A 12,825-nucleotide genomic window follows, 5' to 3' on the forward strand; every position below is an offset into this window, starting at 1 on the left:
TGTGTGAAACTCTCCTATTTTTATTTTGTTCCCATCAACTTCTCCTTTTCATCTGTTAGTATTTGTTTTCTATATTTAAGTGCTCCTATATTGGCTGTATATATGTTAAAGAGTATAGTATGTTCATCTTATATTTCTCCTTTGATCATTATATAGTGTCTATCTTTACCTTTCTTTATGGATTGTGTTTAAAGTCTATTTTGTTTGATATGAGGATTGCTACTCCCATTTTCTTATTTCTATTTGCATGAAATATTTTTTCCACCCTCTCACTTTCAATCTATGTATGTCCTCCACCCTAAAGTGGCTCTCTTGTAGACAACATATTGTAGGCTTTTGTTTTATTATCCAATCTGCCACTCTATGTCTTTTGATTGGAGTATTTTTCCACTGACATTTACAGTACTTATAGATAGATATGTATTTATTGCCATTTTGAACTTTGTTTCCCAATTGATTTGGTATTTCTTCTTTGTTTCTTTCTTTTCCTTTTTGTTTTTCTTTTTGTGGTTAGATAATTTTCTTTGGCTTGGTTTCCTTTTGTTTTTTGTGACTCTTATACGCTTTTGATTTGTGATTATCCTGTGTTTTAAGTATTTTAACCCATTAGTATATCTGTTTACTTTAGGCTGGTAGTCATGTAGGCTCAAACACATCCTATAAAGAATGAAGGCAATAGAAGGAGAAAAAAATCTATATTTTCTTGCTCCTCTCTCCCACCTTTTATGATTTTTATATTCCTTATTTTTATTCATTTATTTTTTTACATCTTCATGTTTATTCTTTTGCAATTCACTGTAGTTATCACATTTCCAACTATGATTTTCTCATTTCTATAGTTTCCTGTTTCTTTTCTATTTAGAGTACACCTTTCGATATTTCTTCTAGGATAGTTTTAATTTTGATAAACTCTTTTAATTTTTGCTTGTCTGTGAAATTCTTTATCCCTCCTTCTATTCTAAAGGAAAGTCTTGCTGGATAGAGTATCCTAGGTTGCAAATTTTTCTCATTCAGAACTTTGAATATATCTTGCCACTCCCATATGGCCAGCAGTGTATGTATAAAGAAATCAGCTGAAAGTCTTATATGGGTTGCTTTGTAACTAACTCTGTTCTTCTCTTGCTGCCTTTAGAGTCATTTCTTTATTTTTAACTTTGGTCATCTTAATTATATATGTCTTATTATAGGTCTATTTTGAGTTCTTCTTGTTTGGGACCCTCTGTGCTTCCTGTTTTTGGATATCTGTTTCCTTCTTTAGGTTTGGGAAATTTTCCATCATGATTTCTTCAAATACCTTTCCGACCTCTCTTTCTATTTCTTCTCCTTCAGACCCCTATTAAGTATAGACTGGCACACTTTATATTATCCCATAGAGCCCTTATATTGCTTTAATTTTTTTTTACTTGCTTTATTGCCTGCTGTTTTAATTGGTTGACTTCTGCTTTCCTGTTTTCTAAATCTCTTATTCATTTCTCTGCATTATCTTGCCTGCTTTGAGTGCCTTTAGCTTTGCTTTAATCTCTGCTATTGAGTTTTCTGCTTTTTAATTGGCTCCTCTTTATGTTATTCTCTGTCTCTGTTGAGGCTCTCTTATTTCCTTCAGTGTTTTTATCATCCTCTTTTTGAAGTCATGATCTAGTAGGTTTTTAGGGTATATCTCATTGTTCACTCTTTTAGGGGACTTCTGTTGTTTTTTTAATTGGGAGTGGTTCCTCTGCCTCTTCATTTAACATACATTTCTCTGGCTCTATGGATTTAGGAGTATCAATTATTTACTGTGGTCTTGAAGGTCTATATATAATTTTTGGTATTTAAAGTGGGAGTCTTCCTATGTAGATTGTGAATGTCTAATCTTTTCATGAGGGTTCTTAGTATGGATGGTTATCATGTCTTTCTTCCATATGAGTTGGCTGTTATCCCTTTGATTGGGGAAATGGTTGGTGTTGTGGTACTCATAGCCTGCCCTGATTGTTGTTGTTGAGCTGGACCTCCTTTTATGTTCTGTGGTTGTCACAGCCCTGACAAGGGACAGGTCTGCTCCCCTGCTATCGAAATAGAGGCTTTCAGATATGTTTCTGAGTTGCAATGTGTGGTAGGCTGGGATGGAGCACTTCAGCTGGGAAGAACTGTTGAGTATACCTTTATGGGAGATGTCCACCAGGCAGTGCCCTCTGTGGTGTTGTCTGTCACTTGTTATGTGAGCTTACAAAGCTCTATTTGTTGATACTTCTCTTGTCCCTACCTTAGCCATGGGAATGTCAGCCACTTGCTCTTGTGATCCATAGGTTCTGCGCCCATCAAGCCATCAGTGCAGATCCACCAATGTCCGGTACTAGGACCTGCTGTAGTGAGCATGCAGTCATGCATCTGAATTTGTGGTGTGCCACAAGGTCAGTGCAGACCCCAGGCCTGCTTCTGCATATGGTAAGGTATGCTGGCCTGTTACAAATGCTGGACCTTACCCTCCCACTTTGTGTGCCAGAACTCTGCTTGCTACTTGTTTGACTCAGAGACACTGGTCCACAAAGGCATTAGTGGAGCAAATCTGCCCCATCTGCCTGAGGTTGTAAATAAATCTTAGTCCTGCCTGTGAAATTGTAGGGTCCCTGGATATGTCCTCAAGTTTTAGCCCCGCTTCTGCCCTGGAGATATGCAGCAGGGATGTGATGACTGCAACCAAACCCCACCTCTCTTCTCATGGGTATATAGCAACAATTGGGCCAAGCAGGGATAGCAGCTATGGTACAGCTGTATTACACCCCTCCCTCACACATGCACAGCAGTGATGTTGTTCTGTGAGGATCCCAGTCTGTTCTTTTCTGCACACACTCCTAGCCACAGCTCACACCACTCTCCAGTCCTCTGAGGCTGCCTCTGTGCAGTGGGCCCCAGCCCTCTCCCCAGGCTCATCACTGATCTCCAGAACCCAGTCCCAGCCCATCCCCCCTGGCTTGAATCTAGGGCTGGGAATTACAGAGACTGCCCTGCCAGTTTTGTCTGCCAAGTGGTGGCTATTTTCTCCTATGAGTTTCGGAAGCTCCACTTCTCTCCCTCCTGACTTCCAGGCTAGAGGAGTGGTGTCCCTAAGTGAGGGTGCCTTTCTTTCTTTGCCACTCCATTCCCACAGGACCAATCCTGGACCAATTTTCTTTTTCTTATTTTTTTCTTTCTTTGTGAGGAATCCTTCTATTATTGCAAGTGAGAGACACTGTCAAAGTTCAGTTGTTGTTCTGTGTGATTCAATTTGTCTGTAGATGCAATTTTTGGTGTATTTGTGGGAGGGGACAAGCTGTGAGTCCTTCTACTCTGCTATCTTTGCACCATTCTGCCAATATTTGTTATTTGTGTTCTTTTTGATGCTAGCCTTTCTGACAAGTGTACTGTGGCATCTCACTGTAATTTTGATTTGCATTTCCCTTATAATTTGTGATATTGAATATATTTTCTTGTGCCTGTTAACCTTCTTCATTTCTATAGTGGAAGACTGTCTATTTAATATTTCTGCTCATTTTGAATTAGGTTGCTTGTTTTTTGACTTTGAATTGTATGAGCATTCATATATATTGGATATTATCTCCTTATTAGTCATAACATTTGCAAATATTTTCTTTTTCATTACATTATAGTCAGTTTACTACCTTGTGTCAATTTCTGGTGTACAGCACAGTTCTTCAATCATACATGAATATACATATACATTTTCTTTTTCTTTTTCACCATAAGCTACTACAAGATATTGAATATATTAGTCTGTGCTGTACAGTACAAACTTGTTTATCTATTTTTATATACCTGTAAGTGTCTTCAAATCTCGAACTCCCTGTTTATGCAAATATTTTCTAATATTCAATAGGTTGTCTCTTCATTTTGCTGATGGCTTCCTTTGTAGTGTAAAATTCTTTAAGTTTAATTCAGTTACATTTGTTTACTTTCGCTTTTATTTCTTTTGTTTTGGGAGATGGATTTAAAAATATTGTTGTGATAAATGTCAAAGAATGTTCTGCTAATGTTTTACTCTTGAAGATTTATGACATCCAATCTTACATTTAGGTCTAATCCATCTTGGGTCTACTTTTGCATATGGTATTTGAGAATGTTCTAACTTCATTTTTTTACATATAACTCTCCAGATTTCTGAGAGAAGAGACTCTCTTTTCTCCATTCTATATTCTTGCTTCCTTTGTCACAGACTAATTGATCGTATGTCCATGGGTTTATTTCTGGGCTTTCTAGCCTATTCCATTGAGCTGTGTGTCACTTTCTCTGCCAGTATCATACTGTTTTGATTACTGTAGCTTTCTAGTATAATCAGAAGTCAGGAAGCATATTTGCCTCAGCTCTGTTCTTCTTTCTCAATATTGTTTTGACAATTTTGGGTCTTTTGTATTGAAATACAAATTTATAATTTATTTGTTCTAATTCTATGAAAAATGCCATTGGTATTTTGATAGTGATTGCATTGAATCTGTAGATTCCCTTGGTTAGTGTGGTCATTTTAACAATATTAATTCTTCCAATTCAAGAACACGGTATATCTTTCTTTCTATTTGCATCATCTTCAGTTTCTTTCATCAGTGTCTGATTTTTTTCTGAGTACAAATTTTTTACCTACTTAGGTAGATTTATTGTTAGGCATTTTATTCTTTTTAACACAATGGTAAATGTTATTATTTCCTTAATTTCTCTTTCCCATACTATGTTGTTTGTGTATTGAAATGCAACAGATTTCTGTAAACTAATTTTTGTATCCTGCAACTTTACCAAGTTCATTGATGAGCTCTAATAGTTTTCTGGTGGCATTTTTCAGATTTTCTATGGATAGTATCAAGTTATCTGCAAATAGTGAGAGTTTAACCTCTTCCTTTCCAATTTAGATTCCTTTCATTTATTTTTTTCTTCTCTAATTGCTGTGGCTAGGACTTCAAATAATATTTTAAATAGAAGGAGAGAGTGAGCATCCTTGTCTTGTTTCTGATCTTAGAGAAAATATTTTCTGCTTTGTATCACTGAGTATGATGTCATATATGGCCTTTATTATGTTGATAAGAGTTCATTTTTTGCCCACTTTCTGGAGAGATTTTATCATAAATAGGTATGGAGTTTTATCAAAAGCTTTTTATGTATCTATTCAGATGATTATATGGCTTTTATTATTCAATTTGCTAATGTAGTGTATCACATTAATTGATTTGCTGGTATTGAAAAATCCTTACATCACTGGGATAAATCCCTCCTGATCATTTCTGGGATCCTTTTAATGTATTGTTGGATTGGGATTGTTAATATTTAATTGAAGATTTTGGACCTATATTTATTAGTGATATTGTACTTTAATTTTTTCTTTTTTGTGTGGTGTCTCTGTCTAGGTTTGGTATCAGGGTGTTGCTGGCCTTATTGGATAAGTTTAGAAGTGTATCTTCCTCTGTAATTTTTGGAATACTTTCAGAAGGATAGGTGTTAACTCTTCTCTAAGTATCTCCTAGAATTTAACTGTGCAGTCATATGGTCAAGGACTTTTGTCTATTGAGAGTTTAAATTACTGATTCAATTTTATTACTGGAAAATTGTTCATATTTTCTATTTCTTCCTGGTTCAATTTCAGGAGTTTGTACCTTTGTAAGAATGTATCCATTTCTTCTAGGTTGTCCATTTTATTGGCATATAGTTGTTCATAGCAGTCTCTTAAGATACTTTGTATTTCTGTGCCGTAGTTTGTAACTTCTTTTTCATTTCTGATTTTATTCATTTGAGCCCTCTCCCTATTTTTTTTTTCAATGATTCTGGTTAAATGTTGATCAACTTTGTATATCTTTTCAAACAAGCAGCTTTTAGTTTTATTGATTTTTTTCTATTTTTTCTATCTCTTTCATTTATTCTGCTCTAATCTCTATAATTTCTTTCCTTCTACTAAATTTGGGTTGTATTTGTTCATCTTTCTCTAGTTCCTTTAGGTGTAAGGTTAAGTTGTTTATTTGAGATTTTTCTTGTTTTTGAGATAAGCTTGTATCAGTGTAAATTTCCTCTTATAACTGCTTCTGCTGTGTCCCATAGGTTTTTGGATTATTGTGTTTTCATTTTCTTTTTCCTCTAGGTATTTTTTGAATTCCTCTTTGATTTCTTCAGTAATGCATTTGTTGTTTAGTAGCAGCATATTATTTAGCATCCACATATTTGTGTTCTTTGTATTTTTTTTTCTTGTAGTTGATTTCTGGTCTCATAGCTTTGTTATTGGAAAAGATGCTTGATATGATTTCAATTTTCTTAAATTTACCAAAGTTTATGTGTATGTGTGCATGTGGATCTATCCTGGATTATATTCTATGTACACTTGGAAAGAATGTGTATTCTTCTGCTTTTAGATGGCATGCTCTACATATATCAAGAATGTTCATCTGTTCTATTGTGTCATTTAAAGCCAGTGTTTCCTTATTGATTTTCTTTCTGAATTATCTATCCATTGATGTAAGTAGGGTGTTAATGTCCCCTACTATTATTGTGTTAATGTTGATTTCTCTACTTATGTCCATTAATATTTGCCTTATATATTAGGTGTTCCTATGTTGGGTGCATATATGTTTATAATTGTTATATTTTCTTGGATTGAATCCTTGATCATTGTGTAGTGTCCTTATTTGCCTCTTGCAACAGCCTTTATTTTAAAGTCCATTTTGTCTGATGTATGTATTGCTATTGTGGCTTGTGTGATTTCCATTTGAATGGAATATCTTTTTCCATCCCCTCACTTTCAGTCTGTGTTTCTCTAGATATGAAGTGAGCCTCTTGTAGGCAGCATATATATGGGTCTTGTTCTTGTCTCCGTTCATCCACTCTGTGTCTTTTCTTTGGACCATTTAGTCCATTTACATTTAAGGCAATTATTGATATGTATGTTCTTATTGCCATTTCATTCATTGTTTATTTGTAGGTCTTTTTTTCCCCTTTTGCCTTCTATTGTTCTCTTCTTTTGTGATTTGATGACTGTCATTAGTGTTGCATTTGGATTTCTTTTTCATTTTTATGTATATCTATTATAGATTCTTGGGCTTGGTTAACATACATTTTTTAAATAGCAGTTTCTCTCTCCATCTCTGTCTCTGTCTCTCTGTCTCTCTCTCTACATATATATATGATTTTCTTGTTTTTGATCTCTTAATACATTACATTTAATACAAATACATTTTAAAAATCATACATTTGTACTCTTATCCTTTCATGATTACCATTTCTGATTGTATAGCTTACACCTAATTGTTTTGTGTATCTACTAACTGCTTATTGTGGACATAGATGATTTTTACTACTTTTGTCTTTTAACCCCACTATTAGCTTTGTGTGTGGATGATTTCCTACCTTTACTATATGTTTGCATTTATCACTGAGCTTTTTAATTTCTTAACTTTCTTGTTTCTAGCTGTGGCCTTTACTTTTTTACCCAGAGAATTTCCTTTAACTTTTGTGTAAATCTAGTTTGGTGCTGCTGAACTTGTTTAGTTTTTGCTTATTTTGTAACATTTTAATCTCTCCATAAATCTGAATAAGAGCCTTCTTAGGTAGAGTATTCTTGGTTGTAGGTTTTTCCTTTTCATCATTTATAATATATTGTACCCTCCCTTCCGGTCTGTAGCTTCTGCTGAAAAAAAATGTTACTTTTCCATTGCTGCTTTTATTATTCTCTCTTTATCTTTAATTTTTGTCACTTTGATTACAATGTGTCTTGGTGTATTCTTCTTTGGGTTCAACCAGTATAGGACTTTCTGCACTTTCTGAAATTGGGTGACTATTTCCTTTTCCAGGTTCAGGATGTTTTCAGCTATTACATTTTCAAATATGTGCTCAGTCCCTTTCTCTCTCTACTTTCCTGGGACCTCTATAATGCAAATATTAGTGTATTTGATGATGTCCCAGAGCTCTCTTAAACTATCATCATTTCTTTCCATTCTTTTTTTCTGTTCAGTGGCAGTGATATCCACTATTCTACTACTCAGTGATAGCCAGATCACTGATCTGTACCTGTGTATCATTTAGTCTACTATTGATTCCTTATAGTGTATTTTTTTTATTTCAGTTATTGTATTCTTCATCTCTGTTTGGTTGTACTTTATATATTTCTAATTCTTTGTTGAAAGCTCCTAAGTTCTCTCTCTGTGAATCCATTCTTCTCCCAAGTTCTTTTATCATCTTTATGCTCATTAATATGAACTCTTTCTTGGGTAAATTGCCTATCTCCATTTCACTTAGTTCTGGGGTTTTATCTTGTTCTTTCATCTGAAACATGTTCCTCTGCTGCCTCACTTTATCTATGTTGCTATTGTATGTTATATACATGATGTGGTATGTTAGTTACTTTTCTAGACCTTGGATCAGTGGTTTCTGTAGGGGAATTCCTTTGCATCCCAGCAGCACACTCCCCTCTTGTTACTCAAACTATGTGTTCTAGGTATTCCCACTAATAGGGCTGTGTGGGTCATTCTGTTTTGGTGGGCTTACTATATGGGCAGTCTGTTAGATTTGGTTCCCCCCTGGCCTATTTTGTTACCCGGTTCTGCCTTTTGTGGATGCTGCTGTCTGCTGGTTAGTGGGGCTGTTCACAAGGTGGCTGACTTCAGAATCCCAGGTGAACTTGGGGTTAGTGCTGGATCACTGGTGGGCAGAGTCAGGATTCAGAAAGCTCCAAGGCTGTTGTTCCTCCACCAGTGGCTGAACTTATGTCCTGAAGTTAGTGCCAGACTACTGGCAGGTATAGACAGATTCTGGAGTCTTTCTGTAGGGTTCAGAGACCCCAGAACTGAAGTCAGAGTACTAGAAGGGTGTGGTTCTTGTCACAGTTAGATATAGGTCAAGGGTATCCCAAAGCTTGTGCTGATCTGCCAGTGGACAGGGCCAGGGTCCAGGTGGTCCCATGCTAGGGTCTGTCCTGCTGTGTGCAGGCTGTGTTTACAAGCTGCAGCTTTGTGGTTTTCCTTCATCTGTGACCAATTCTACCCACTCTTGGCTGTTTCATGACTAGAGGTTAGTGCAAGCTTCCTGGAGGGCAGGGCCAGTGCCTTCTCACTGATGGGTGGAGGCTTATTCTGGGCAGTGCCGTGTATGGAGGGATGTCTAGGGGCAGCTATGGGCTCAGGAAGGCTTTGGGTAGCCTATTTGCTGATGGTTGGGGCTGTGTCACAACCCAGTTAGTTGTTTGGCTTGAAATGTCCCAGCACTGGAGCCTACAGTCTGTTGGAAGGGATCAGGTCTTGTTAAAGATCTACAGAGAGTGGTCCACAATGGTGCCTGCCAGCGCTGGCTTCAGCATTGTGGAATGAGCTCTAGAATATGGTTGCTATCAGTGTTTGTGTTCACATGGTGAGCTGCAATCACCCACTGCCTCTCCAGGAGACTCCCCAGGAAAAGCCGGTAGGTCTGGTCTAGGCTACTATCAAATTGTGGCTTTTGCACTGTCCTGGTGCTCATAAGATTTTGTGTGTGCCCTTTAAGAATAAAGTCTCTATTTCCCACAGTCCTCTGGGACTCCTGAAATTAAGATTCGCTGGCCATGAAAGTCAAATGCTGTGGGAGCTCATCTTCCCACCAGGCTGGGAAGCCTGACATAAGGCTCAGAACTCTCACTCCTGTGGTAGAACTTCTGCACTATAATTATTCTCCATTTGTGGGTCTCACCTACTCTGGGTTATGGGACTTGATTATATCATGAATCTGCCCCCTCCTAGTCATATTGTTGTGGTTCCTTATTTATGTCTTTAGTTGTACATCTTTTCTAGTAGGTTCTGGTCTTTTTCATAAGTGGTTGTTATGCAGATAATTGTGATTTTGCTGTGCTCATGAGAGGACGTGAGCTCAGTATCTTTCTACTCTGACATATTTCCATTGTTTCCTTATTATTATTTGCTTTTAAAGAAATCATTTAGTTTTGACTTTTCCATTGCTTTTCTATTTTTTATTTGATTTTTTCCTGCTCTGGTCTATTTATTTCCTTCCTTCTGCCAAATTTGTGTTTAGTTTTTTCTTTTTATAATTTTGAGGTGAAAGTTAAGTTTTGTATTTCAGATATTTCTTCTTATTTAATGTAGGATAGTTTTTCTGTGTATAATGTTATTGGTGGGCATTCTTTCTTATTTCAGAGCTTGAATCTATCAGTCCACTCCTTTCTGATCAGTCAGATTTTGCTCAAATATTTTACTTTTAATATTATGGGGTGTATCCTTGTATTTAATAAGTTGTTTCTTCTTGCTGCTTTCTAAAATATCTGTCTTTAACTTTTTGCTTTCTTCTCACTGCTTTCAAAAACATCTCTCTTAACTTTTGACAATGTGATTATATGTCTTTGTGTCAGTATTTCGGGGTTCTTATTTGTTCTTTGTTGGGTTTCTGGAGTTGGATATCTATTTCATTCCTCATGCTTGGTAATTTTAGAGTCACTCTTTCTTTGAATAAGCTTTCTGACACTTTCCCTCTTCTTACGGTTTTCTCATAAAACATATATTTGATGTTATTCCATAAGTTGCTTCCTATCTTCACTCTTTTTAATTATTTTTATTCTGTTTCTATAATTAATTTATTTATATAGATTTATCTTCAAGTTCAATGATGCTTTTTTACTTAGTTATAGTAAATTTACAATGTTGTGTCAAACTTGTGTACAGCAAAATTCTTTGGTCATACATGAATATACATATGTTCTGTTCCATATTCTTCTTCATCAGGTGCTACTACAAGATATTGAATATATTTCCTTGTGATATACTATATAAATTTGTTTATCTATTTTATATATAGCAGTCAGTATCTGCAAATCTCGAACTCCCAGTTTATCCCTTCCTCCTCAATCCCCATTGGTAACCACAAGTCTGTATTCTATGTCTGTGAGACTGTTTCTGTTTTATATATAACTTCATTTGTCCATTTTTTTTAGATTACACATATTAGTGATATCATATGGCATTTTTCTTTCTCTTTCTGGCTTACTTCACTTAGAATGACATTCTCCAGTGTCATCCATGTTGCTGCAACTGGCATTATGTTGTCATTTTTATGACTGAGTACTATTCCATTGTATAACTATACCTAAGATTCTTTATCCAGTCTTCTGTTGATGGACATTTAGGCTGTTTCCATGTCTTGGCTATTGTAAATATTGCTGCTATAAATATTGGGGTGTAGGTGCATTTTTGAAGTAGGGTTCCCTCTGCATATATGCCCAGGAGTCAGATTGCTGGATCATATGGTAAGTCTATTTTTATTCCTATGAGGAATTGCCATACTGTTTTCCACAGTGCTGCACCAAACTGCATTTTCACCAACAGTGTAGGAGGGTTCCTTTTCCTCCACAGTCTTTCCAGCACTTATCATTTGTGGACTTTTAAATAATCGCCAATCTCTGTCTGGTGTGAGGTGATACCTCATCATAGTTTTGCTTTGCATTTCTCTGATAATTAGTGATATTGAGCATTTTTTAATGTGCCTATAGGCCATTTGTGTTTCTTCATTGGAGAATTGCTTGTTTAGGTCTTCTGCTCATTTTTGGATTTTTTTTGTTATTAAGCCATATGAGCTGTTTATATATTCTGGAAATCAAGCTCTTGTCAGTTTCATCTTTTGCAAATATTTTCTCCTATTCTGTATTTTGTCAAGTTTTTTGTTTTGTTTTGTTTTGTTTTGTTTTGTTTGTTTGTTTGTTTGTTTTGCTTATGGATTCCTTTGCTGTGCAAAAACCTGTAAGTTTAATGAGGTACTATTTGTTTATTTTTGCTTTTATTTCTATTGCTTGGACAGAATGCCCTAGAAGAACAATGCTGAGATGTATGTGAGATAATGTCTTGCCTATGTTTTCTTCTAGGAGGTTTATTGTGTCTTGTCTTATGTTTAAGAATTTAAACCAATTTGAGTTTATTTTTGTGTATGGTGTGAGGGAGTATTCTAATTTCATTGATTTACTTGCTGCTGTCCAGTTTTCCCAACATCATCCACTGAAGAGACTGTCTTTGTTCCACTGTATGTTCTTGCCTCCTTTGTCAAAGTTTAACTGACCAAAATTTTTTGGGTTCCTTTCTGGTTTCTCTATCTGTTCCATTGATCCATATGTCTGTTTTTGCATGAATACCATGTTTTGTTGTTGTTGTTGGTTGTTGTTGTTGTTGTTGTTGTTGTTTATTAATGTGGCTCTTTAGTATTGTCTGAAGCCTGAGAGGGTTATTCCTCCAGCTCATTCTTTCTCTTAAGTAATGCTTTGGCAATTCTGGGTGTTTTCTTATTCCATATACATTTTATTATGATTTGTTCTATGTCTTTGAAATATGTCCTGGGTAATTTGATAGGGGTTACATTAATTCTGTAGATTGCCTTGGGCAATATGACCATTTTAACATTATTGATTCTTCCAATCCAGAAGCATGGGATATCTTTCCATCTTAAAAAGTCTTCTTTAACTTCCTTAATTGATATTTTTTAGTTCTCCTTTGTAGTCTTTCACCTCCTTGGTTAGATTTATTCCTAAGTATTTTATTACTTTGGGTGCTATATTAAGGTAATTGTTTCTTTATTTTCTTTTCCTGTTGACTCATCCTTAGTGTAAAGAAATGCAACTGATTTTTGTACATTAATCTTTTATCCTGATACCTTGCTGAATTGTTTGATTAGTTCTAGTATTTTTCGTGTGGAGCTTTTAAGGTTTATCTATATATAGTATCATGTTATCTGCATATTGTGACAATTTTACCTCTTCTTTTCCAATTTGGATCTGTTTTATTTCTTTTTCTTGCTTGATTGCTATGGATAGTACTTCAAGACTATGTTGAATAGAAGTGGTGAGAGTGGGAAACCTTTTCT

Source organism: Camelus dromedarius, chromosome X (genome assembly GCF_036321535.1).
Source record: "Camelus dromedarius isolate mCamDro1 chromosome X, mCamDro1.pat, whole genome shotgun sequence".
Taxonomy (NCBI): domain Eukaryota; kingdom Metazoa; phylum Chordata; class Mammalia; order Artiodactyla; family Camelidae; genus Camelus; species Camelus dromedarius.